Source organism: Bos mutus, chromosome 4, assembly GCF_027580195.1.
Source record: "Bos mutus isolate GX-2022 chromosome 4, NWIPB_WYAK_1.1, whole genome shotgun sequence".
Taxonomy (NCBI): Eukaryota; Metazoa; Chordata; class Mammalia; order Artiodactyla; family Bovidae; genus Bos; species Bos mutus.
The window spans coordinates 12,992,125-13,019,731 of record NC_091620.1 but is presented as its reverse complement, the minus strand read 5'-3'; positions in this window follow the sequence as shown (position 1 = coordinate 13,019,731).

Here is a 27,607-nt window from a genome sequence, read left to right as displayed (position 1 = left end):
TGGAGAAGGAAATGGCAACCCACTCCAGTATTCTTGCCTGGAGAATCCCAGGGACGCGGGAGCCTCGTGGGCTGCCGTCTATGAGGTCGCACAGAGTCGGACACAACTGAAGTGACTTAGCAGCAGCAGCAGCAGCAACATATCATATAAGGTACTTATTTATGATATTACTTCTTTATGGTAGAATGTCATCTCCAAAAGAGCAAGGATTTTTCCTTTATTCACTGATATATCCCAAGCCCCTAGAGCAACACCTGGCACATTCTGGATTCCTGCATTTAACCAGTGCTTATTGACAATCTGCCACATGACACGCCCTGGAAATTAAGCACAGAATAAGACAATCATGGTGCCTGTCCCCTTCGAGCTCACAGTCTAATTCTGCAGATTTCCTGGACACAACTATTTGCATAACCTTCAAAAGAAAGTGGAAAAGCATCAAGAAGAAGTTCACCAGCCAATAGCGTGTGAAATGCTAAATGTTAAATGCTCTAACGAAACCATCAGACTCTGACGACTGATACAGAAATGATAACTATGAACTTTGGGATTCAGGCTTCAGTGCCATTCCCTACAGTCCAGAGACTAGAAACCAGAACCCCAAGGTCCTTCAGTGAGTATGTAAGAAAGAGTTTGCCATAATGAGTGGGGCTTGTGGTGTTCAGTCGTGACTCTTTGTGACCCCATGGACTGGAGTCCACCAGGCTCCTCTGTCCATGGAATTTTCCAGGCAAGAATACTGAAATGGGTTGCCATTTCCTTCTCCAGGGGACCTTCTTGACCAAGGGAGTGAGCCCATTTTTTGTGTCTCCTGCATTGGCAGCTGGATTCAAAATATAAAATACATAACGATGAATAAGGCAAGAATACCCAGGGATCGAACCTGGGTCTCCTGCATTGCAGACAAATTCTTTACTGTCTGAGCCACTGGGGAAGCCCAAAATAAGTCATATGTGATGCCATATCATTCTAGTCTTTTGATAACTCTTCCCCTAAATAAAAAGACATGTTCCAAATAAAAGTATCCCCATTTAAAAAATTCCCCTGACAGGGTAATCAAGTCTTACACCTTATTCAATAATTAGCTGGACTGAAACTCTTCCATGTCCATTTTTTTTCTGGCACTCTGGCAGCAAATTGATAACCTCGGGCAATTTTTAATTAGCACCCTTAAAATTGGTTTGCTAAATTAGCCGACTATGAAATAACCTCACCCAAATGATTAAGTTCAAACTGCATTTCAAATCCATCACCTGTTTTTTTACTGCAGGAACACATCATCGCTCGAGGATTGTTAATGACAATGTTCACCAGCCTGTGCTCTAGTGCGAGCCCCACACAGCGTGCAGCAAATGCCAGCTGGCACGTCTCTATGCGGCTGTTTCAAGTGGCCTGCCAGCCATTTGGGGCTGACATCTCTATTACTGGAAACAGCCTGGCCTCCATCCTTAACCTGGTGGAGATGGTATTTAAAGATGAGCCTCTCTATGTGCAGGGAACTCACCTGTGTTGCTTGATGTGAGGAAAGCCAGGACTCGTCTTGGTTAGGCCATGGGGGTGGCCAAGCTTAATTGGCAGGAGAGCCGTGCTCATCAAGGGAGGTCACTCCTTTATACCTCACACCCAAATGGGACTTCTGAAGCAACAGTTATTTAGCAAGGATGTTCATATGACCTTATGTCATTTAAGAATAAGACCAGGAAGCAGGCAACTTGATCCCAGCATGTGGATAAGAACATCAGAAGGTTGAAATAATTCACCCAGATCTAGAGGCAGAGTCAGAAGAGCATCTCTGGTCACCTGTCTGCCAGTCATCTGCCACCACCTGCCACCATCAGCACCGGCCTCTGTTCCCCCAAACACTCCTCACTGGTCTCCCTTTCCCAAGTTTCATCTCCCTCCCACCACGTCTCTATGCCTTAGCCAGAGTGATCTTCTTCAAAGGCACCCCACTAGTACAACTCTTCTATATACGGCTTGGCTTTCCCTGGTGGCTCAGTGGTAAAGAACCCAGCTGCCAACGCAAGAAAGGCGAGTTTGATCCCTGGGTCAGGAAGATCCCCTGGAGAAGGAAATGGCAACCCGCTCCAGTACTCTTGCCTGGAGAATCCTATGGATAGAGGAGCCTGGTGGCTGAAGTTTGTGTAGTCACAAAGGGTCGGACAGGACTGGCGACTAAACCACAGCAATACCAGGCTTACCTCTGAGCTCGGGTGAAGGCCCAGATCATCCCACAAAGCCCCCTGTCATCTGTCCTCCGCCTCCTCTCCTGCCTGCTTGCCACATGCCAGCCACCCTTCCCTCTTCCAGTTCTCTGAACTCTCTTTGCTCTCTCAAGGCTCCTGCACAAGCTACATCCTCTGCCCACAGCTCAGTCCCTACCCCTTGCCCTTCCCCCAGATTCGTGGCCAGACTTCCAAGCAGCCACCAGGGAAGTCGAATTCCAGGCACTTCAGTGGCCTGCCGTGGCCTCTCCCAGGATGCGGGCAGCCTTGGTGTCCATGTGCGACTTCACTAGACCCCTAGTCCCCCTGGGGGAGAACAAGGTGGACAGTGGAGTTAGTGAGGGGAGAGCAGTGGTGGGACTCTCATGGACTCAGCATCTAGAGGCCTGGGAAAAAAGGAGCCAAGGGGATCTGGGAAGGGGTATAAATTCGATGCAATATACTATAAAAGTCATTGTACAATATAAAGATGTTTCTTTTACCCTTAATGGCTCCAGAATGCAAAAGCAGATAGACCATTCTCCCTTGGCCTGCGTGGTCCTTTTAGACGCTTAAAAGGAAGAAGTCAACTTACGGAAGATCTATCAGGTATCCAGCATTGTTAAAACAGACTCTGACATCCTTAGTGGCCCAGTGGTTAAGACTCTGCCTGCCAATGCAGGGGTCATGGGTTCGATCCGTCATCTAGGAAGATTCCGCATGCCGAGGGGCGCTAAGCTGGTGTATCACAACTACTAAAGCCCCAGCACCCTGGAACTCATGTTCCGCAACAGGAGAGCCACTGCAGTGAGAAGCCTGCGCACCACAGCCGGAGAGGAGCCCCTACCCGCCGCAACTAGAGATCGCCCGTGCAGAGCAACGAAGACCTAGCTTACCCCCCCCAAAAAATTGACCTTGACTGATTTTCCATCCTACCTTTTCCACATTCTCTGTTTACAGGGCAGTCATCTGATAGAGGGAAATGGGGATTCTTTCCTGCTGGAATTCTTTCCTTGTGATCTGTTCTATGAGGGGGTAGTTTCCAGGAGTTTTCACACCTGGGCTGGAATCATTAGGGTTCCATTCTAGCTCCCTCTGGAAGGAAGAATCCTAATAACTCTGGCCTCAAAATTGTTCTGCAGAGCTAGGTATTCACTTGCACAACCTCAGAGCTGGGAATAGAAGGCATTGACCCTGCTGTTGTAGGCTTATTTGACTAATGAGTCTCTATTTGCAGAGAGACAGGACTTCACATATAAGCCATAAACACAGTTATACTCATGTTCCCTGGTGGCTCAGCAGCAAAGAATCTGCCTGCCAATGCAGGAAACTCGGACTCGATCCCTGGGTTGGAAACATCTCCTGGAGAAGGAAATGGTAACCCACTCCAATATTTGTGCCTGGAAAATCCCACGGACAGAGGAGCCTGATGGGCTACAGTCCACGGAGTCGCAAAGAGTAGGACACGACTGAGCAACTGAACAACAAAGGTCCTTAATTCCCCTCAGGCAACCAAACCATTTCAGAATATCTTTTCCAGGCATCCAAGCATACCAGTCAGAGAAGGCAATGGCACCCTACCCCAGTACTCTTGCCTGGAAAATCCATGGACAGAGGAGCCTGGTAAGCTGCAGTCCATGGGGTCGCTAAGAGTCGGGCACGACTGAGTGACATCACTTTCACTTTTCACTTTCATGCATTGGAGAAGAAAATGGCAACCCACTCCAGTATTCTTGCCTGGAGAATCCCAGGGGTGGGGAAGTCTGGTGGGCTGCTGTCTCTGGGGTCGCACAGAGTCGGACACGACTGAAGTGACTTAGCAGCAAGCATACCAGTGACCAATGACCAATGGCACAGGCATCTTCCTGATCTGTTCAATACTGAAATGTACCTATTGGAGAACGTCATCCACCAGGTGGCAGCCAAGCCTTAACTAAAATGTATGTCAATACATGTGCCCTGGGTTCACAGACAGGAAGTAGCTTCAAGGTCAAACGGCACGTGGACATGCTTGAATCTGTTCTCCTGGGTTGGTCTTCTCTACAAGATGTTCAAGATCAACAGTGTTGATGTAGTTTCTCATGGCTGCTTCCAAAGGTAGGAAAGACAGTGTCTGACGGACAAAGCAAGGCTGAAAGAAGAGGATTTACAGTGGCCTCTCCACGGGGATGCTTGACTGTTAGCGCCAGACAGCCTGTTCTTGGCCCTTGGTGACCATCGACGCTGCCACTCAAAGGTGTTACCCCCTAAAGGCTCCACGTGCTCAAAAGCAACTTTCCTTCTGGGGACATTGAAGCTGGCTGCTTCCAAGCAGAGCTGGGGCTGAGCTCCGCCTCACTCCGTGCATTTCCTCATAGTCATGCAGGGCATTCCATTTCCTTACCAAGCCGTAAAGTCCTTTTGGGGTACAGCCTTTATTACTCGGTCTGGGTTTCCTCTCCTACGCCCCAAGGATGGAATGCTCACTGGTTGAGACTGTCTCCCCTGTTCTCAAGGAAAGGAAAAATAACATTTGGGTCCTAACAGTTCAGTTTAAGGACAAGGTTGGAGGGAATGCCCTGCTGGTCCAGTGGTTAGGACTCCAGGCTCTGACTGCCAAGGGCCCGGCTTCAGTCCCTGGCTGGGAAACTAAGATTGTGCCAGCCGTACAGTGCACCCCAAAAAACCAAGAAAGAAAACACAAAACCCACCTCTTCTGCCAGGTTTGAGGGATGAAGTGGAGGGGGTCGGAGAAGCAGATGAGCAGAAAGGCCTTCATCTGTGACAGAAAGGGCCAGACCAAGGGGAAGACCATGGGAGGGGAAAGCAGTGACGCCTCAGAGGGGACAGAGGACAGGATCCCTGGTCCTCTCTGCCAGCGACTCCCTCCCCCCACGCCGAGAGCTCTCGGGCCAGAGGAGACGTTGTGGACAAGGACAAGAGATGCCCCAGCAATGACCTATAGGGATAGATGACCAAAGTCAGGGGTCCCTTCTGTATATAAGGCCCAGAACCCAGGAGGAGCCTGCAGAAAGACACATCAAATTTCTTGGCAGCCTAGAGAGATTTATCATCAAAGCGAGAATGACTTGGAGAGCATAAGAAATGTAGTATTTCTTACAGCGCAGAGTGTGTGAAGCTCGATTTGTACGTGCCACAGGTACCAGGTAAATTGGAAATGCTCTAAGTTTCTGTATTCATCCAGCTTGTGCACTCAGTGGCTGGTGGCACCGCCAGTCTCCCGATCTGATCTGGAGGAGCAGGGTTTTCCTCCCGTCTGGGAACAAGGGAGCAGCGATCCTGTGCAAGTCCTCCCCTTGCTCAAGGTCAGGAACAGACACCGTGCTTGCTTCTCTTCTGGTGTTTCGCATTCCTGTGAGTCTAAGGTCAAGCTATGATGTAGAGCCCTCCCGGAATAAATGGTACTTTCTCACCTCTTTGCCTCTGATGATTTACTACGACCATCTTCTAATCCAGAGGTCAAAGCATCAAGGAAAGGAGACCTCCCTCTTCAACTTTTAAATTAAAACCTACCAAAAATATGTCAAGGTGAGGAAAGACATAAAACCACATCAATATATAAAGTACAAGACAAAAGAAAATTGTTTAATAAAAAACTGTCTGTGCAGAGGGAGGCAGTCTCTTTATTCTAACCCCTTGCTGACCAGAAAGATGGGAGGTAAGGCTGTACTACTGGCACCAGAGCAGTGAAAAGGGGAAAAAAAATTCTCAGAATAATTTCCTGCGAATAGGATTGTGGTAGGAGAAAGAGGAAGTTTTGGATTCAGCATGAAGTTTGGAAAGGAGAGTGTCTAAAGGAATTCATAAGGGCGTGTTCTAATGTCCTCATGAAAGGGAATGGCTTCTACTGCAGGTCACATTTGACATGCATCTTGCAGAACATCTCCTGACAACTCACCTGACTTGTGGCGCGACTGCGCAGATGGGCCTCCATGAATGCCTGTGCAGAACCAGAAGCCCAGAGTTACATACTGTCAGGAAGCATTGAACAGGAGGCTTCCTGAGTGCTGTTTTGGATCTGTCAGGAATCCTCTTCCTTATTAATTCCTGAATATTCAGGAATTAAGAGGAGAGACAAGCCTCTCCCGGGGCTGAGGGATCCAGGCATTTCCTTCGTTAGGTTAGTTTTCTATCCGGTGTAAGTACCTTCTTCCTTCTTGTGAACCATACAGTGAAAGTGATTGTTTACAACTCTCTCTCTAATATGGATCGCCTCTGTTTTGTAAGTCTGGAATTTTAATCTTTATCTGAGAATAACTACCTTGTAAGACAGTATAAATGCCCATACCACGTTGATTAAAACACCTTTGCTCTATCAGAGCTTGGGTCCCCGTGTCTGTCTTTCTCTCTCTCTCTCTCTCTCTCTCTACCTCTCTATTTCTAGCTGATTTCCTGGAACGCGAAAGCCGGCTGCGTAACCTAGGAAATATTAGCCTCTCTCCTTCTTTCCCTTTCTCATCATCGACTCTAGACCACCAGGTTCCAGTCCATTGAAGGACCTCAACAACGTACTACTTATGAGGATCAGGATTCAGGTCAGGTTTGCATCAGGTCCCCACTGTTATTTACAGTCAGCATCCGTTCCGGTTGGTCCATACCTGTGCCTTTCCGGGCAACTTCTACTGTATCACCCAGAGCAGTCACACAGAACCCCACTTCTGGGCGAACAGTCAAATCTCCAGGGCAGTGAAAAATAGAAGGCAGTCTCCCTCTACCTGCCTGGCGACCCCCCAGAGCTGCCTACGAGGTTCTCCACCAGCGCTGGTGATGCACACAGATGATGAGCCAATAATGGAGAAACATGGTCCTGAAAACGGCGTGCATCATACGGAAGGCATACAGCTTTGAGGAAATGAAAGATCTGAGAGAGACGGCAGAGGGAAATGTCAGCCAGAGTTTATAACAGACGGGAACCCTGTTTCTCAAAAAGAATATCCATCACAAGTAGAAAAACCACCTGGGCCACCTGGTAAACCTGAAGCACGTTGGACCCTGGCGGGGGAGGGGGACGCTGGACCCTATTCCAGAAGCACAGCTTCAGGATGGCGGGGGGAGGGGGACCCCGGACCCTATTCCAGAAGCACAGCATCAGGATGGGGGGGGAGGGGGTGAATCAAGGAAATCTGCATTTTTACCTAGTTTCCCCAGTGATTCTTGAAGGAATACACAGGATGAGAAGGGGAAAGAGATGGTGTACTCAGTCTTTCTAAGTCTGGAGGACCACAGACCAATCAAGACGAAGGCTCTGAAGGTAGCTGTAAAGACAGGAGACCAAGGAGCGAGAGAGGAGGGCTACAGTTACAGATCCAGGATGAACCTGACTTTCCTGATAGAATAGAAGCAGGAAATAACCCTCAGAGGGCAAGTTTGCTTATATGTTCAGCCTCCAGACACCTTCCTATTTTGGAAGAATCCTTACTGTGTGGATTCTGGTGGGAGGAGGACTCTGCTTCTCACTATCAGAACCTAGAAACCAGCTATTCCTGCCTCTACCCTTTAGTGGTTAGAGGGTTAGGAAGTATCAAGACCACATCAATTAGGTGCTGCTACCCGGACTTTGGGTCTTAAAGGAGAGTCTCAAAGACACGAGAGAGACTGAAGAAACGTAATTCACAGCACTGACCTCCCTAGTGTCAAGATGCTTGTGGGGACGCCCAACCCAGACTCTGCCTTCGGTGGGAACTTGACTTCTGCTGAGTCACTTTTCCATATATGACATTCCCAGCCTTTCCCATCCCTGAAGTTCTGAACTACTCACATGTTTTCCAATAAATTCCTTTTCTGCCTATGCTTAAAGACTTGGAGAACACTAGAGGCCAAAATTAGAATCCATAATAATTTCCTCCAGATACTGAAGAGAAAGAAATATAAAGATATAAGAGAATGCATGCTCAGAGAGCAAAGGGTCAAAGGATTGCTTAAGGATTGAGGGGACCTCCCTGGTGGTCCAGTGGTTAAGACTTTGCCTTCCAATGCAGGGCGTGCAAGTTTGATCACTGGTCAGGGAGCCCACATGCCTCGTGTCTAAAAAACCAAAACATAAAACATTGCAACAAATTCAGTAAGGACTTTAAAAATGGTCCATGTCAAAAAAAATCTTCAAACAAACAAACAAAAAAAAAACAGGACTGAGAATAAAGGCAATGGCACCCCACTCCAGTACTCTTGCCTGGAAAATCCCATGGACAGAGGAGCCTGGTAGGCTGCAGTCCATGGGGTTGCTAAGAGTTGGACACGACTGAGCGCCTTCACTTTCACTTTTCACTTTCATGCATTGGAGGAGGAAACGGCAACCCACTCCAGTGTTCTTGCCTGGAGAATCCCAGGACGGCAGGGCCTGGTGGGCTGCTGTCTATGGGGTCACACAGAGTCGGACACGACTGAAGTGACTTAGCAGCAGCAGCAGAGAATGAACAATACCATAGAAACTAAGAGAGTTTACTGTTGAAAGTGTTTGAGAGGATTGACATAATTTTGCAAGTTATTCTGTGGCTAAAATGCTATCACAGTTAGAACTAGACATGGAACAACAGACTGGTTCCAAATAGGAAAAGGAGTTCGTCAAGGCTGTATATTGTCACCCTGTTTATTTAACTTATACACAGAGTGCATCATGAGAAATGCTGAACTGGAAGAAACACAAGCTGGAATCAAGATTGCCGGGAGAAATATCAATAACCTCAGGTATGCAGATGACACCACCCTTAGGGTAGAAAGTGAAGAGGAACCCAAAAGCCTCTTGATGAAAGTGAAAGTGGAGAGTGAAAAAATTGGCTTAAAGCTCAACATTCAGAAAATGAAGATCATGGCATCCAGTCCCACCACTTCATGGGAAACAGATGGGGAAACAGTGGAAACAGTGTCAGACTTTATTTTTCTGGGCTCCAAAATCACTACCGATGGTGAATGAAGCCATGAAATTAAAAGACGCTTACTCCTTGGAAGGAAAGTTATGACCAACCTAAGATAGCATATTCAAAAGCAGAGACATTACTTTGCCAACAAAGGTTTGTCTAGTCAAGGCTATGGTTTTTCTTGTGGTCACGTATGGATGTGAGAGTTGGACTGTGAAGAAGGCTGAGTGCTGAAGAATTGATGCTTTTGAACTGTGGTGTTGGAGAAGACTCTTGAGAATCCCTTGGACTGCAAGGAGATCCAACCAGTCCATTCTGAAGGAGATTAGCCCTGGGATTTCTTTGGAAGGAATGATGCTAAAGCTGAAACTCTAGTACTTTGGCCACCTCATGCGAAGAGTTGACTCACTGGAAAAGACTCTGATGCTGGAAGGGATTGGGGGCAGGAGGAGAAGGGGACAACAGAGGATGAGATGGCTGGATGGTATCACTGACTCGATGGACGTGAGTCTGAGTGAACTCCAGGAGTTGGTGATGGACAGGGAGGCCTGGCATGCTGCGATTCATGGGGTTGCAAAGAGTCAGACATGACTGAGTGACTGATCTGATCTGAAAATGCTATCACACAATATTTCATGATCGTTCATGAAAGGAAGAGTCAATTGATGTGGCAAACATCATCACTGTCTTATTTTAAGGAATGGCTACAGCCATCCCAATCTTCAACCACCCACCACCACTCTGATCAGCCAGCACTCATCAACACTGAGGCAAGACCCTCCACCAGCAAAAAGATTACAACTTCCTGAAGCCTCAGATGATGCTTTGCATTTTTAACCATAAAATGCTTTTAAATTAAGGCACATACATTTTAAAAATACATAATGCTACCGCACACTTAATATTTTACAGTGTAGTGTAAGCATAACTTTTAGATGCCCTGGGAAACCCAGAAATGCATGTGACTCTCTTTATTCTGATATTCACTTTACTGCAGTGCTCTAGAACCCAGCCTGTAATACTACCAAGATATGCCTGTGCAAATTAGTATCTCAAAAAGTTATCTTACCAGGGACTTCCCTGGTAGTCCAGTAGTTAAGAATTCGCTTGCCAATGCAGGGGATATGGGTTTGATCGCTGTTCTGGGAAGATGGCACAGGCCTCAGAGTAACTAAGCCCACACGCCAAAACTACTGAAGCCTGGTGCCTGGAGCCCGTGCTCCACAAGAGAAGGCACCATAATGAAAAGTAGCCCCCACTCGCCACAGCGCAGCAGTGAAGACCCAGTGTAACCCAAGGTTAATTTTTAAAAAGTTATCAGGCAATCTCTCTCTCCCACCTATTTCCACGAGATTATGAGCACCACTGAGGATCAAGAGTCTTCTGCATCGATGTTGTTCTGTAACCCAGGCATCCTGCTTTGCACACAGAATGCGTCATACATATATCGATAAAATTCATTCAAGGAGAGGGGATGAAATCCATAGGGGGTTGGGGAAAGACTTAACAATGCACATAGGTGAGTAGAAGTTCCTAAAGAAACTGGAAGAATTGGACTAATTATGTAGTGGGAGAGCTTATATTTAAAAATGTAAGCCTCCCCCTCGGACAGCAGAGAAAGGCCAGAAAGTGGAAGAAAAGGTTCCTCTTTCTTATGAGAAGATGGCATAAAGAAGAGTAAATGGACAGAACTCCCATCCCTGACCTTACAGAGTGGGAGTGCTTATTGCAGTTAACGTCTTCTTGTTCTACCTTCATGTAATAGTTTGTGGGCAGCAGGTAACTTGTCTTCTTGCCTCTGATGTCTTCAAACTCGGAACTGGAATAGTTTCTGCCACATTAGCAAAGGGCGTCAGTCATCAGTGTTTGCAGCCACAGCCTACACTGAGCTGGCGAGCCCTGAGGAAACTCAGATGTGCAAACACAGGATATTGGCCCCAACAGCTGAAGGAATGATCTCAGTGAGCCCAGAATCTTGCATCTTTCCATACATAGAAAAGTGCTAAATTCCTTAACTGGAGATATCTGATTTTCTTTCATTAACAATAATCATTTTGACATGTGCTCTGTTGCAAAACTTCAATATAACCTGGCTCTTCTCCTCCTCAGAGCAGTTCTCTCAGGGTTACTTGAGATGCCACCACCCAAGCTTGAAGTCCTAAAAATTCCTACCGAATAAAACATCTGTCAGCTTTTAGGTTGTGAACATGTTCTTTAGTTGGCAAGATCAAGAGCAGTCAAGACTGTGTGGAGCTGCTGGGTACCAAAGCCTTTCTGTGTTCCCCATTTCTTGATTACAGGAAATGGGCTTAATTCAGCCTCCAGTACCGTTCCTGAGTTCCAACAGCTGGTTCAAACAGTTGTTAATTAGGGAAGACGGGCTGTGAGATAGGTGGGAAACAGTCAGAAGAAGCCACGGTGCAGCCTGGGAGCAGAGTTGCGACTCCCCTCAAGGGGCACACATGATGGAGTCTTTGAGGTGTCGTGCAGATACTGAGACCCCTACCTGGTGGGAGGAGTTAACAGTATGCTGCCCAGCAGCATGTAGACCCCAGACCCCTTGGAACTAGAAGGTTGATAATGCTGCCTCCCATTGACTTCACTACCAACCAATGAGCACAGTGTCCATGAGCTGACCATGCCCTCTTTGAACCATTTACTATGAAACTTCTCTCTACCTGCTCCAGGTTGGAACACACAGTTCTGAGGGCATTAGCTCGTTGTAGCCCCCTTTGCCTGGCAAAGCAATAAAGCTATTCTTTTCCGTGTGTGTGTGTGTGTGTGTGTGTTTGTGTTAAGTCGCTTCAGTCATGTCTGACTCTTTGCCACTCTATGGACTGTAGTCCGCCAGGCTCCTATGACCATGGGGATTCCCCAAGCAAGGATATTGGAATGGGTTGCCATGTCCTCCTCCAGGGCATTGTCCCCACCCAGGGTCCTGCTACTCCTGCATTGCCGGTAGATTCTTAACCGCTGAGCCACCCGAAACTCTCTCTGAAATTTAATTCAACATCAGTCTACAGAATCCAGATTCAGCTTCAAGATTCACACTGCACACATCCTTCACGGATGACCCTTTATGTACAGTTAACATCGGAATCTCAAACTTGCCTAAAGAAGTTGTGAAACATCACAGTGATCATTCTGCATCACTGCCTACCATGCATCTGTGTCACTCCTTTAGAAAGTCTTCCATTAGCAAAGAGAAAGCTTCAAACTAGATGCCGTAAACAATGGTGGAAAAAGCTCAGACTTCCTCTCAGGTTTTAGGGCCAGTAATCACGAGCCTAATAAATTTTCAAAGGCATATCATTTCTTTTCCTGTAACAAGGTACCCAGTTCTCCACTAGTTCTGCATGATCTTGGGCATCTGTTAGTTCATAATTCCACTAATTCTTCTGTCTCCTAGAATCCTCACATCTTGCCCAATTTCTTTTGTGATCATAGAGAATGACAGACTACCCAGCTTTGCTCAATAGTTCCAGCCCAGTCACAGAAGTTTTCTACTGCTTGAGGAAAATCAAGATGATGCTATCGTCCACATTGGGCTCTGTATTTGGGATGAGGGATAAAAGGAGACATACTTACTGGTTCTGGGCATCCATGATGCTGATTCTCTGATATTTCCAAATCTAAAACTCCTTAGTAGTTACATTTGATTATTTACCTTCCCCAAAGAAGCTCAATTTCCAACAAGAAGCACTTAGAACCTTACAACAAAGAGGAATTCTGTGCTAAAGTTGTAGCTAACTTAGTATTGAAAAATATGAATAAAGATCTGTATGTAGGACAAAAAGCAACAGTTAGAACTAAACATGGAACAAGGGACTCATTCAGCATTGGAAAAGGAGTACATCAATGCTATATATTGTCACCCAGCTTAACTTATATACAGAACACATTATGCAAAATGTTGGGCTGAGTGGAATCAAAGCTGGAATCAAAACTGCTGGGAGAAATATCAACAACCTCAGATATGCAGATGATACCACTTTAATGGCAGAAAGTGAAGAGGAACTAAAAAGCCTCTTGATGGAGGTGAAAATGGAGGGTGAAAAAGCTGGCTTAAAACTCAACATTCAAAAAGCAAAGATCATGGTATCTGGTCCTATCACTTCATGGCAAATAGATGGGGAAAATGTAGAAATAGTGTCAGATTTTATTTTCCTGGGCTTCAAAATCAATGTAGACGGTGACTACAGCCATGAAATTAAAAGACACTTACTCCTTGGAAGAATAGCTATGACAAATCTAGACAGCGTATTAAAAAGGAGAGACATGACTTCACTGACAAAGGTCCATATAGCTGTTACAGTTTGGCCAGTAGTCATGTATGGATGTGAGAGCTGGACCATAAAGAAGGCTGGGTGCCAAAGAATTGATGCTTTTGAACTGTGGTGCTGGAGAAGATTCTTGAGAGTCCCTTGGATAGCAAGTAGATCAAACCAGTCAATCCTAAAGGAAATCAACCCTGAAAATTCATTGGAAGGACTGATGCTGAAGCTGAAGCGCCAATACTTTGGCCACTTGATGTGAGGAGCCAACTCCTGGAAAAGACCCTGATGCTGGGAAAGACTGAGGACAAGAGAAGAAGGAGATAAAAGAGGATGAGATGATTGGATAGCATCACTGACTCAATGAACATGAGTCTGAGCAAATTCAGGGATGTAGTGAAGGACAGGGAAGCCTGGTGTGCTGCAGTTCATGGGCTTGCAAAGAGTTGGATACGACTTAGCGACTGAACAACAATAATATCTTTTGGACCTACAAACAGTATCTTGAGTACTGAAAGGAGAAGGGAGAAATAAAAGGGGATAAACAGGGAAAGGCGGGGGCAAGCATGGGAGGGGAATGCTCAGAAGGAGACCAGGAGTCCAGAGAGGATGGAGGAAAAGCCGAGGCATTCACTTACATAAGGATGCATGTGGATGGGGGTTTGCAGGCCAGGAAAGCCATCAGCTACTCACTGTTTATCAGGTAAGGAGCAGATAGGCCACTGTGGGACTTGGTTTACATATATTATCTCACTTAATCCTCCCATCAACTGAAATGAAATTGATACTGTTAAGTCTGCTTTACATGAAAAAACCCAAGACATAGGTAAATTTGTCAAGCTAACAAGTGGCTAAATTGCAAAGCAAAACTAACCTTTACCTTCTCCAGAGTCCAGGTTCTTTTCTTCAGCATTTGATAGTTTGTTAGGAGTCCTACGCGTGTAACACCATTAATTTTCTCCCACCAATACAGAGCCCATTCCATACCCTTCTCTACGTGAAATTGGGTGTGTTCCTCCAAATTTCTTCACGGGAAAAATCACACCATCACCCCAATAAAAGGAAACCTTCCACTGACAGCTACATATGACTAGGAGAGATCAACATCAAAGCTAGGGTTCACCAAAACTGTTTCCAACCAGGTGATGTCGTTAAACAATCTCAAACTTTCAGCAAACAATTATTCAAACCAAGCTGCTCAAGGACTTAGAATTTTGAGTAATCTGTCAGATCCTTACAGGATCGAGTTATAGACACTTTTCTGATGAATGGACTTGTTTTAGTAAATCATATATAGACATATGGAGCATCCTGGGCCATTCAGAGAGGAAGGAGTTTTCAATCACTGCTCAACATAACCATTATAAAGCCTTCATTCTAGCAGATAAAGCCCCTCCATCCATGCTCCCACCATCCCCAAGTCATTCAGTGAATTTCTTCAGTTCTCTGTCTTCTCTTGCCTGGCAAGCAAGTAAATAAACTCAGGAATTTTTTTCTTTACATTTTCTGTGGGTTTTGCTTTATTTGGTGACACAGCTAATTACCCTTTCCCATCTTGATTATGGCTTCCAAAATGTTTGCTCTTTTCTAAATTGTCAGCTTTCAAGAACAATCAAGCGTTGAAATGTATATATTACCATATGTAAAATAGATAGCCAGTGGGAATTTGCTGTATGATGCAAGGAACCCAAATCTGCTGCTCTGTGACAACCTAGAGGGGTGGGATGGGGTGGGAGATAGGAGGGAGGTTCAAAAGGGAGGGAATATATGTATGCCTGTGGCTGACTCATGTTGATATATGGCAGAAACCATAATATTATAAAGCAATTATCCTCCAATTAAAAATAAAATTAAAAAGTAAAAGTATTATGACAAGTGGAAAAAAAAAAAGAACAATCCAGAAGCTTGAATTTCCAATACACATTATCCTAATTGTAGATGTCTAAGGCTGAGTGCCAAAGAATTGATGCTTTTGAACTGTGATGTTGGAGAAGACTCTTGAGAGTTCCTTGGACTGCAAGGAGATCCAACCAGTCCATTCTGAAGGAGATCAGCCCTGGGATTTCTTTGGGAGGAATGATGCTAAAGCTGAAACTCCAGTACTTTGGCCACCTCATGCAAAGAGTTGACTCACTGGAAAAGACTCTGATGCTGGGAGGGATTGGGGGCAGGAGGAGAAAGGGATGACAGAGGATAAGATGGCTGGATGGTATCACTGACTCGATGGACGTGAGTCTGAGTGAACTCCAGGAGTTGGTGATGGACAGGGAGGCCTGGCGTGCTGCGATTCATGGGGTTGCAAAGAGTCAGACACGACTGAGTGACTGAACTGAACTGAAGACAATTCAGGGATATCTCAGTTCTAAGTCTCTAAGATCCTGGCCTTCAATCGTGTCAGAATTATATCCTAATGACAATTATCTCTCAGAGTCGAAGCTGATGCTTTAATAAGGATCATATTAAGTCAAAGAAACTCCCAAGGAATAACTTTTCCTGTGCTTACTTCTTATAGAAATCACAGAAGTATACCATCTGTGAAAGAGAGGAACAAAACCACTGGTTATAAATTGCTTTTATGTGGGATAATGTCCTAGAAGAAAACTGCAGCTGCTCAGCACCCTCACTGGTAAACACGTGGAGCCCCTGCTGCACGACGGCAGCTCTTCTGGTGCAAGTCATATTTTGGTTTTCTTATTTATAATTTCCAAGTTCTGCAGATGGGCAAGCCACTACTATCTGCACTGAGACAGGACGTTCCTTAAGCAAACACTTGCCAAGAATCTACTACAAGTCGGGTCCTGGGCGAGGCTGAGGGATGAAAATGTGCCTAAGACGAAGAAGTTATTACCCTCAAGAAGACTAGGAGACCTCAGTCAGGTGGAGAAGCCTAACTAAGGATCTCTATAAAAGTGTCCTACATCTATGACAGGGCTATACCCTCAGTGCCGAGAGAATACGCAGTAGTAGCTAACACTGAGGTCTGGAAATGTTTAAGGGAGGAATATATATATAATTGAGCTGGGTCTTAAAGAACAAGTAGGATTTGGCTATGGGGGATACATTGGCAGAAGGTCTTCCTCGGTGGAGAGAAGAGCATGTGCAATGCATTGATAGAGGGCAGGAAGAGAAGAGGGTGGCAGAGGATGAGATGGTTGGATGGCATCATCGACTCAGTGGACATGAGTTGAACAAACTCTGGGAGATGGTGAAGGATAGGGAAGCCTGGCGTGTTGCAGTCCATGGGGTCACAAAGAGCTGGACACGAATTAGTGACTAAACAACAGCAATGCACTGAGGATGAGAAAGTTTGGACGTGAGCAAGATTTGGCAAATTGTTTTGATTTACTGAAAATGGGTAGGGTGAGGGTTGGGGCCATCATGAGGTCAGCTTGTAAGGACTGAGTACACTAAACTAAGGAGTCTGAACTTGACTTTGTAGGCAGGGGAGAACTAACTGAAATTTATAAGGTAGTTTGTGAGCACTTCCAGCCAATATGGAGTAACAGACAGCATCAGATATACCCTACCATCTTAAACAAGTTAAAAACTATACAAAATCTATAAGACAATGACTTTCAGGCACTGAACAACAGGCGATGCAGAAGAGTCATTTCTGAGAAACGAGAAATAAATGAACTGAGCCCTACAATTACCCCAGTTATTGCTTGAAGGAAATTCTAGGGCAGGCTGAGGATACAGGACTGAGAATTCAGGGAATTCACAGGATGGAGTACTGGAAAGGAAGCCCTACACGGAGCAGAGAGAGCTGCATTGAGAGGAGACTACTGCAGAAGAGACGCAGCGATCTCCAGGGCATTCCCCTCAAGTCCCCACTTGAGCACTCATCACTGCATGTGCGTGAGGAAATTACCTTAGTTGGGAAAAGAACCAGTGAGAAGGCAAACAATCTTGGAGTTCACACAGAGCCAGGGATAGGCTGTAGTCCTGTAAGCCAGAGTGGAAGAACCCTTCAAGTAGAGTACTCAGAAGGGTGCTGCCTTTGAAGTAGGGAAAGTTAGCCTTAGACTGAAGACTTCTCAGGTTCTATGTAACATAACTTAGAAGTGAGTCCTGAAAAGATTAAAGTGTTTGCAAATCACATAACACAGAGCAAAACTCAAGAATAAACTAAAATATATGTGTGTTTGTGTATGTATGCACACACAGATCTTATTGTATACATAGGAGATATAGATATAAATATATGTATTTACATACACATCTCCTATATATACAAGGTAAAATGTCTGACATCTAATACATTTCCAGATGTTCACAGAAGCAAGAAAATATGACTCATCATTAGGACAAAAGCATATTGATAGACTCAATAATAGTAGATGAGAACATTCAGTGGTTACATTCATAATTACATTCCATACAAGATAATTACATAATTACATTCAAGAATGCAAAGGACAATGAGTGTATGTTAAGTAGAAACATGGAGGACACCAGATCCAAATCAAACTTCTAGAGATGGAAAAAAAAAATTAATGTCTGAGATGACAAATAAATTGAATGGAATTAATTATAGATACTGAAGATTAGAAAACTTCAAGGCATAGAAATAGAAACTCTCCAAAATGACACACGGAGAGGAAATGGCCTACGAAAAGAGAAAAGCAGCATATTAAGCCTCAGTGAACCATAGGACAATTTCAAAAGGCTAAGTATAATTTGTGTCCCCGAAGAAGGGATGAGAAGAAGAGACAGAAAAAATATTTGAAGAAATAATGAATGAAAAATCCCCCAATGTGCTGGAAACTAAGAATGCACAAATCCAAGAAGGGATACGAACCCTCAGCACAAGACACATTTAAGAAATCTACACTAAGGTATGTGATAATCAATCTGCAAAGCCAGTAATCAAACGAAAAATCTTAAAATCCACTAAAAGCATAGAGGCAGAGGAACAAATTTAAGAATGATAGCAGGCTTCTCTTCGGGAGCAATACAAAAGACAAGTGGACCCATATCTTTAAAGTACCAAAAGTCTCCGAAGAAGACATACAGATGACCAATAAACACATGAGAAGATGCCCAGTGTCGCTCATTATTAGAGGAATGCTCACACCAGTCAGAACGGTCATCATTAAAATATCTACAAACAACAAATGCTGGAAAGGATGTGGAGAAAAGGGAACTCTCCTGCACTGTTGAGGGAAATGGAAATTGGTACAACTGTGTGGAGAACAGTATGGTGATTTCTTAAAAAACTAGGAATAAATCTACCATATGACCCAGCAATCCCACTACTGGGTGTATATCCTGAGAAAACCACAACTCTAAAAGACACATGTACCCCAGTGTTCATTGCAACAATATTTATAATAGCCAGGACATGGAAGCAACCTAGTTTTAATGAATGGATGAAGCAGCTGTGGGACATCCTACAACGGGCTATCACTCAGCCAGAAAAAGGAGCAAATTTGAGTCAGTTGCAGTGAACTGGATGAACCTAGAGCCTCTTATAGAGTAAAGCAAGTCAGAAAGAGAAAAAAGTCATTAAGAGAAAAACAGGCATATATATGGAATCTAGAAAAATGGTCCTGATGAGCCTAGCAGAGAACAGGCTTGTGGACAGTGGGGGAAGGTGAGGGGGAGGGAATTGAGAGCGCGGCATTGACATATATACCCTATGACATGTAAAACAGTGGGAAGTTGCTAAATAACACAGGGAGCCCACCTGGCACTCTGTGATGACATGGAGGAGTGGGATGGAGGAAGGGGAGGCTCAGGAGAAGGAAATATACATGTGTGTGTGCACATATATATAATTATGACTGATTTGTACTGTTGTATGGGAGAAACCAACGCAAAACTGTAAAGCAATTTTTCACCAATTAAAATATTAAAATAAAAATTAAAAAAATATAAAGCACCAAAAGGAAGAACAACTGTCCGCCTAAAACTCTACACCCAGTTTTCAAAAATAAAGGTAAAACAAGGACTATTCAGGACTATAAATCCATCATCAGATTTATACCACTGAGAAATAGTAAGAAATTTACCATTGCAATGGTAAGAAATTTCTTTCTTACCAGAAATGGTAAAGGAATTTCTTTAACATGGAAAATGGTACTAGATGGAAATCTGTTCTTTCCAAAGTAATAAATGCTTACTAATGGTAAACAAGTGAGTAACATAAAATAGTATTTTTTCTTATTTAAAAAATTTATTTTTAATTGAAGGATAATTGCTTTACAGAATTTTGTTGTTTTCTGCCAAATATCAGCATGAATCAGCCACAGGTATACATATGTCCCCTCCCTCTAGAACCTCCCTCTCATCTCTGTCCCCATCCCACCCAAGTTGTTACAGAGCCCCTGTTTGAGTTCCCTGACTCATTTGGCAAATTCCCATTGACTATCTATTTTACATACAGCAATGTAACTTTCCATGTTACTCTCTCCATACATCTCACCCTCCCCTTCCTCTCCCACCCCGTGTCCATAAGTCTGTTCTCTATGTCTAGTTCTAAATAAATTCATCAGTACCATCTTTCTAGATTCTGTATATATGTGTTACTATATGATATTTTATTTTTAAAGTATTTTAAAAAATCACTAACTTTAAAGCAAAAAATAGTAACAATGTATTATATGTTTTATTACATGTAGAATAGAAACCTTTGACAATAGTAGAAAGGGAGAGAAAACAGAAATACTGTTGCAAGGCTCTTATATTTTTTGTGAAATGGTATAATTTCACTTGAAGGTAAGCTTCAGTGATAGTTAGACATGTACCCACAAAGTCCTAAAGCCATCACTAAAAAAAGTCAAAAAATGTCATAAATCAATGTTATTATTCATAAGCCAACAAATGAGATAAAACTGAATCATATAAACACTTAATTACTCAAAAATGACACTTACTTACTCCCTCCTGAGAAATCTGTATGCAGGTCAAGAAGCAATGGTTAAAACCGGACATGGAACAACAGACTGGTTCCAAATTGGGAAAGGAGTATGTCAAGGCTGTATACTGTCACACTGCTTATTTAACATATATGCAGAGTACATCATGAGAAATGCCAAGCTGGATGAAGCACAAGCTGGAATCAAGATTGCCGGGAGAAATATCCATAACCTCAGATATGCAGATGCTGCTGCTGCTGCTAAGTCGTGTCCTACTCTGTACAATCCCATAGACGACAGCCCACCAGGCTCCTCTGTCCCTGGGATTCTCCAGGCAAGAATACTGGAGTGGGCTGCCATTTCCTTCTCCAATGCATGCATGCATGCTAAGTTGCTGCAGTCGTGTCCGACTCTGTGCAACCCTATGGACAGCAGCCCACCAGGCTCCTCTGTCCACGGGATTCTCTAGGCAAGAATACTGGAGTGGGTTGCCATTTCCTTCTCTGCAGATATGCAGATGACATCACCCTTATGGCAGAAAGCGAAGACAAATTGAGAAGCCTCTTGATGAAAGTGAAAGAGAAGAGTGAAAAAGTTGGCTTAAAACTCAACATTCAAAAAACTAAGATCATGACATCCAGTCTAATCACTTCAAGGCAAATAGATGGGGAAAAAATGGAAGCAGTGACAGACTATTTTGGGGGGCTCCAAAATCACTATGGACCATCACTGTAGCCATGAAATGAAAAGACACTTGCTCCTTGGAAGAAAAGCTATGACCAACCTAGACAGCATTTTTAAAAGCAGAAACATTATTTTGCCAACAAAAGTCTGTCTAGTCAAAGCTATGGTTTGTCTAGTAGTCGTGTATGGATGTGAGAGCTGCACTCTAAAGAAAGCTGAGCACCAAAGAATTTATGCTTTTGAACTGTGGTGCTGGAGAAAACTCGAGAGTCCCTTGGACTGCAAGGAGATCAAAACAGTCAATGCTAAAGGAAATCAGTCCTGAATATTCATTGGAAGGACTGATGCTGAAGCTCCAGTACTTTGGCCACCCGATGCGAAGAACTGACTGATTGGAAAAGACCCTGATGCTGGGCAAGATTGAAGGCAGAACGAGGAGGGGATGACAGAGGATGAGATGGTTGGATGGCATCACCACCTCGATGGACATGAGTTTGAACAAGCTACAGCATTTGGTGATGGACAGGAAAGCCTGGTGTGCTGCAGTCCATGGGGTCACAGAGAGTTGGACATTGACTGAGAGACTGAACTGAACTCAAAAATAAGGCATAAAAAGATATGATAAGGGAAAACAATAGCAAGAGGGTAGATCTAAATCCAACCATATTAATAATCATTATTTGTGAGTGATACATTGTATAAGTGGACTAAACATCTTAAAAATTAAGGCAGAGGCTGTCATAAAAAAACAAGATCCACCTATACGTGATCTATAAAACACCCATTCTAACTATAAAGTCGCTTGCGTCTTTTTCTGAAGACTGAAGAAGCCCTAACAAGCTGTAGCTCTGGCTTTTGCTTTCTCTCTGAAAAGCCATGGCCTCTGATGAATATGGACTTTACCAAAGAGGCATGCCAAGTCTCGCTGTGTTCCTTACAACAAGCACTAAAATGCCACATTTTACCCCTGGGTTCTGGTTTCCTCAGTTCTCAAAATGGCCAACACTTTTAGGAAGCATTCCAATTTAATGGCCTTATTAAATCCTCCAGTACTTTTGCCTAGAAAATCCCATGGACGGAGGAGCCTGGTAGGCTGTAGTCCATGGGGTCGCTAGAGTCAGACACGACTGAGTGACTTCACTTTCACTTTTCCCTTTCATGCATTGGAGAAGGAAATGGCAACCCACTCCAGTGTTCTTGCCTGGAGAATCCCAGGGACGGGGAAGCCTGGTGGGCTGCCGTCAATGGGGTCGCACAGAGTAGGACACCACTGAAGTGACTTAGCAGCAGCAGCATAGATCAGGTTATGAATTATCAGAAACTGCCATTTGTACCATGAATCTGATAATCTTTTTCTCCCTTCCAACTGAAAAAAAAAAAAAACAACAACAAAACCCCATATTTTTATTCCTCCATTCATCTGTCTTCCCAGTTGGTGTTAGTGGTAAAGAATCCGCCTGCCAATACAGGAGATTTAACTTGGGTTTGATTGCTGAGTTGGCAAGATCCCCTGGAGGAGAAAATGACAAACCACTCCAGCAGTTTTGCCTGAAAAATTCCATGGACAGAGGAATGCGGTGGGCTACAGTCCATGGGGCTGCAAGAGTTGGACACGACTGACCATGTGAGAGAGTGCGCGTGCACACACACACACATTCATTAGCCAAATAGCTAACATGCATAAGTCAGCCACCACGCCAGGGCTGTTGTTTATGTGGATTGATACTGGCGAAACAAACCACTAGTTTCAGTACCCAGGGAGCTCAAGATACTGTAGAGGAGACAGTCTGTAAACTAAAGTATAATTACATGTTGTGTGAAGAATAGTAATAAAAACAGAGAAAATATTAGGAGGTAGGTGTTAGGTCGATAATGTGGCCAAAGGACTCTGCATGAGAAATAACACTTAAGCCAAGACCTGGGTAGGAATCAGCCATAAAAACCACCAAGAGCGTTTGCAGGCATGGGAACAGGATATGTAAAGACCTTGAGACAGAAGAATGTAGTATGTCTAAGATGCTTGAAGGACCTGAGATGAAGCAGGAACCAGATCGTGCAGGGCCTTGGTAAGATGTTTTTATTTTCCTCCCAGTACAATGGGAAGTCATTAAGGCATATAAACAGCAGAGTCACATATGGCAATTTTCATGTTAAGACCGTCTCCCTAGCCAGTCTGTGGAGGATGGATTACAGTGGGATAGGATTGGAGACAGGAGATGCGTTTAGGAAGCTGTCACTAAAGAACAGGCCCGAGAGGAGAGGGGCTTGGATCGGTGATGATGGAGAGAAATTAAAAGCTTTGAGATGCAAAGTTAAAGGCTTTGGAGGTTGAATGGTCACAGCTCCTACGTAAGGTGTGAGGGAGAGCACTGAATCAAGGATGATTCCAACTGGGTGACTGATACAAAGAGAGGGAGGCTTGGGGGCGTTACAGGTTTTTGGGCGGGAATCGGAAGTTCCGTTTGAAAATAAGGTTAAGCTTGAAAAGTCTGAAAGCCAACAGTGCTTGCCCTTGCTGGTGAGCCCAAACCAAATGGGCCTTGGAGCAGCGTATCTGAGAGTTCAGATCAGAAACTGTATCTCCTGACTAAGCAAGATAGATCTAACATCATCTTCTTGTTGCTTTTGTTCAGCTGCTCAGTTGTGTCCGACTCTTTTTGACCCCATGGGCTGCAGCAACCAGGCTCCTCTGTCCTCCACTATCTCCCAAGTTTGCTCAAATTCATGTCCATATTGTCTAGTGCATCTCTGATTCCAAAAACGTCTTCCCCGTCTCTGTTGCTTTTTGCTCCCTCTCTTTGGAACTCTGCGTGACACAGCGTGAAGGCCAGGTGGCCCAGGGGAGGCCCAAGTTCCCTTGTATGAATTTAATAACACCCGCAGCGCCTCAGTTACAAGATAGAGATGATCACAGTCTTTTTGCGAGCTTAAAACGGGGTCTAGCAGCCCGTCCAGTTCTACAGCCCCCTTGTCATTCCAACAAACTTTGTGACAGGTTTTGCTGGCCTAATTATTTCTCGGGTAATCAATCTAGTTGTCTATCTCTTCATCTCTCTGTCCCACTTAAACGCACGCCTAATATTTTACCATCCTCTCCAGCAGGCAAAGGAAGTTGCTGGTAGCTTCTAACCTACACTAGCGATCCTGCTCTTGATTGGTATCAAGCAAAAGGAAACATTTAAACACAAGGGCAGGTCATCTTCAATTCCAAAGAGCTGGTATTGTCACTCTAATGTTAGTGGACCTTAAAGCTTGGTGCCCTAAGCACAGAGGAACCTGCTGACCATGATGTGACCTCACCTTTCACACGATTAACTGGCTCTGGAGCGGGTGGGTAACCAGGTCACAGGAGACCATGAAGGCATCAAAGCCCAGGAGGACACGAGGCCACGTCCTGAAAGCAAGGAAAGAATAGTAACGAACTCACTCTGCCCAGAAGGCAGAGTTCTCTTTCCGCACCCTGAGGGCTCCTGGCAGAGCACCTTCTCCTGGGAGCCATGACCCTACACCTGGTCATCAGAGAAATAATTACAGTTTCCCAGGAAGTGTTAAGAAATCATACAGAGAGATCCCATATTCCTTTGCCCCAGTGGTAACATCCTGCATAACTACAGTATAAAATCATACCAGGAAACTGATACCGGTACAATCCAAAGACCTCACTCAGATTTCACCAGTTTTTACACACACTCATTTGCAGGTATATGTATATATACTTGGGGCTTCCCTCGTAGCTCAGTCGGTAAAGAATCTGCCTAAAATGTAGGAGACCTGGGTTGGATTCCTGGGTTGGGAAGATCCCATTGAGAAGGAAATGGCAACCCTCTCCAGTATTCTTGCCTGGTCTTGGCTTCCCCAGTGGCTCAGACAGTAAAGATCTGCCTGCAAAGTGGGAGACCTGAGTTTGATCCCTGGATTGGGAAGATCCCCTGGAGAAGGAAATGGCATCCCATTCCAGTATTCTTGCCTGGAGAGTCCCATATATATTTGACCCTTGAACAATGCAGAGGTCAGTCGAAATCCTCTGCACAGTCGAAAATCCATGCACAACTTAAAATCGGCCTCTGTATCTGTGGCTTTTCCCTACGTGAGGTTCCACATCTGCTAATACACTATGGATCATGTAATTCTACAGTATTTATTATTTTTAAAAAAATCTGCACATTTACAAACTTGTGTCGTTGAAACTCATGCTGTTCCAGGGTCAGCTCTGTTTTCGTGTGTGTCAGTCGCTCAGTCGTGTCCAACTCTTTGCGACCCTGTGGACTGTAGCCTGTCAGTCACTCAGTCGTGTCCGACTCTCTGTGACCCCATGGACTGAAGCCTGTCAGTCACTCAGTCGTGTCCAACTCTTTGTGACCCCGTGGACTGTAGCCTGGCAGTCTCCTCTGTCCATCAGATTCTCCAGGCAAGGATACTGGAGTGGGTTGCCATTCCCTTTTCCAGGGGATCTTCCCGACCCAGGCATCGAACCTGGGTCTCCTGCATTGCAGGCAGATTCTTTACCACCTGAGCCCCCAGGGAAGCCCCCAACCCTGTTCAGTTCTATGCCATTTGATCTCAGTGTAGACTCATGCAACCACCACCACGGTCAGGATTCAAACAGCTGCATCAGTGCTGCTCCCCTGCCCAGGTACAGCCACCTCCCTCCCTCCTCTGCTAACTCCTGGCGATGGTGATCAATTCCTGGTCAATGAACAATTACTGATCCTCATGTGCAAGCCACCATGCCAAGACCGGGAGGATCTTGACATAGATATAAATGAAATAAACAGGAAAGCCCAGTGGTTACGAGTACAGGCGGGAACCAGACTAACCGGGTTCAGCTCTTGGGTGTGCCGCTTACCAGCTCTGTGACCTTTGGCAAAGCACATAAGCTCTGTATGTCAGTTTCTTTGTGATAAAATGAGGCTAATGACAGAACCTTCCGGGGTTGTGGAAATTCAGGGAGCTGATATTTGTAGATCAGGTAGGAAGCGCCTGGTGTGAACAGATGTTTGTTAAGACGTAAGACCTCAGCGGCTGGTGGGGAGTTCACAGAATTCTCTGGTGAGCCTGGGTTAGGTGGTGTAATACATCGTTGGGAACACGGCACAGTGGGAGCACGCAGGAAGCAGCAGTTCCTTCTGGCACTGGAAAGCCAAGATAGGTTTCCCAGGAAAGAGAACACGCGGGTTGGGCTTTGAAGTGTAAGACTTTGCCAGAAGTAAAAGGGACTGGACAATGTTTCAGGCCTATAAACAATGTGTGGCCCTGAGGCATGAGAAGGCGAGGGCCATCCAGGGCGAAGTTGAGAGGGTTAGAACCAGAGGAGACTCTGAGGAGACAAGAGTGGGGGTGTGGGTCGAGGGAGACGAAGAGAAGGAAGACACAGATGCAGCCTGAGGGAAGGTCGGGGCCAGGTTTTGAGGTGAATTTGAATGCCAGGCTCTAGTGGGCACCCAGCTTTGCAATCCTGGAGAGGGGCAAAAGGGAGCAGAAAGGGGACCGTCTGCCTGTAAAACAGAGGTGCATAGGGAAGGGATTCGCGTGGAAGGGAAAGCACTTTGCAAATTACAAAAACACAAGCCATGGTGATATATTATGAGTTGTCATTGTTCAGTCACTAAGTCATGTCTGACTCTTTGCTACCCCATGGACTGTAGCCTGCCAGGCTCTTCAGTCCATGGAATTTCCCAGGCAAGAATACTGTAGTGGGTTGCCATTCCCTTCTCCAGGGGACCTTTCTGACCCAGAGATCGAACCCGCATCTCTTGCACTGGCAGGTGGGGTTTTTGGTTGTTGTTTTTTTTTTACTATCTGGGCCACCTGGGAAGCCCCTTAGCATGAGCACGGCCTAGTTAAAAACGAGCAGCAGCGACCACACTGCTTAGACAGGCTCACTATTCTTGTTAGATGCAGAAAACCTTGAGAGTCTGGGGCACGGGGATTAGAAGTGATCAGGCGCATTCATGCCAGAACCTGTTTTCTCACTGCTGGGGCGGGTTCTGCTCTAAGCCAGGTGTTCCCAATGCCCATCACCAGCAACCTCCAAGCAAAGCAGCTCAGAGACTCTAGCAGCCCCCAGTGTCTGCCCCAGTCGTGGCCACCCTCAGCTTTGTCTCAGTGAGCCCATGGCATTCATCTGATCGTCCAGCCACATGCCTTCTTCAGGCTCAGGACATCCTGCTCCCCTTTACCCTCCTCCGCCTTGGGCGGTGCTGTCCTCCTGGTTGCTTCCTGGGGCCCTGACCTCCCGTGTTTGCAGGGACTGTGAGCTCCTGACCCGGGGCCCGTTCACATTTCTGCCTTTCACGACTGCACCGTTGCCTCTGGTCCCAGGACTTCCAATGACCTGCTGCCCTGTACTCCCGGGGAGGCATGGAGGCCAAGAATGAATTCCCCCGTGTTTCTGCTTTGAAAACGTTTCTCGGTCAACCACCTTCTCCTGGTTATTTTCCTCATTATAGAGAAGGAGGAAGGAAGGACAGATAATGCTTATTTCATGTGTTTAAACTAACTGTGGGAGAAGGAAATGGCAACCCACTCCAGTGTTCTTGCCTGGAGAATCCCAGGGACGGGGGAGCCTGGTGGGCTGCCATCTATGGGGTTGCACAGAGTCGGACATGACTGAAGCGACGCAGCAGCAGCAAACTAACTGTATGGTTAACTCCACATAAACTAAAAAAAAAAAGATCAATTATATTCTTTAGTAGCATCAGGCCTCTTCCTTTTTGTTGTCATTCTATCAA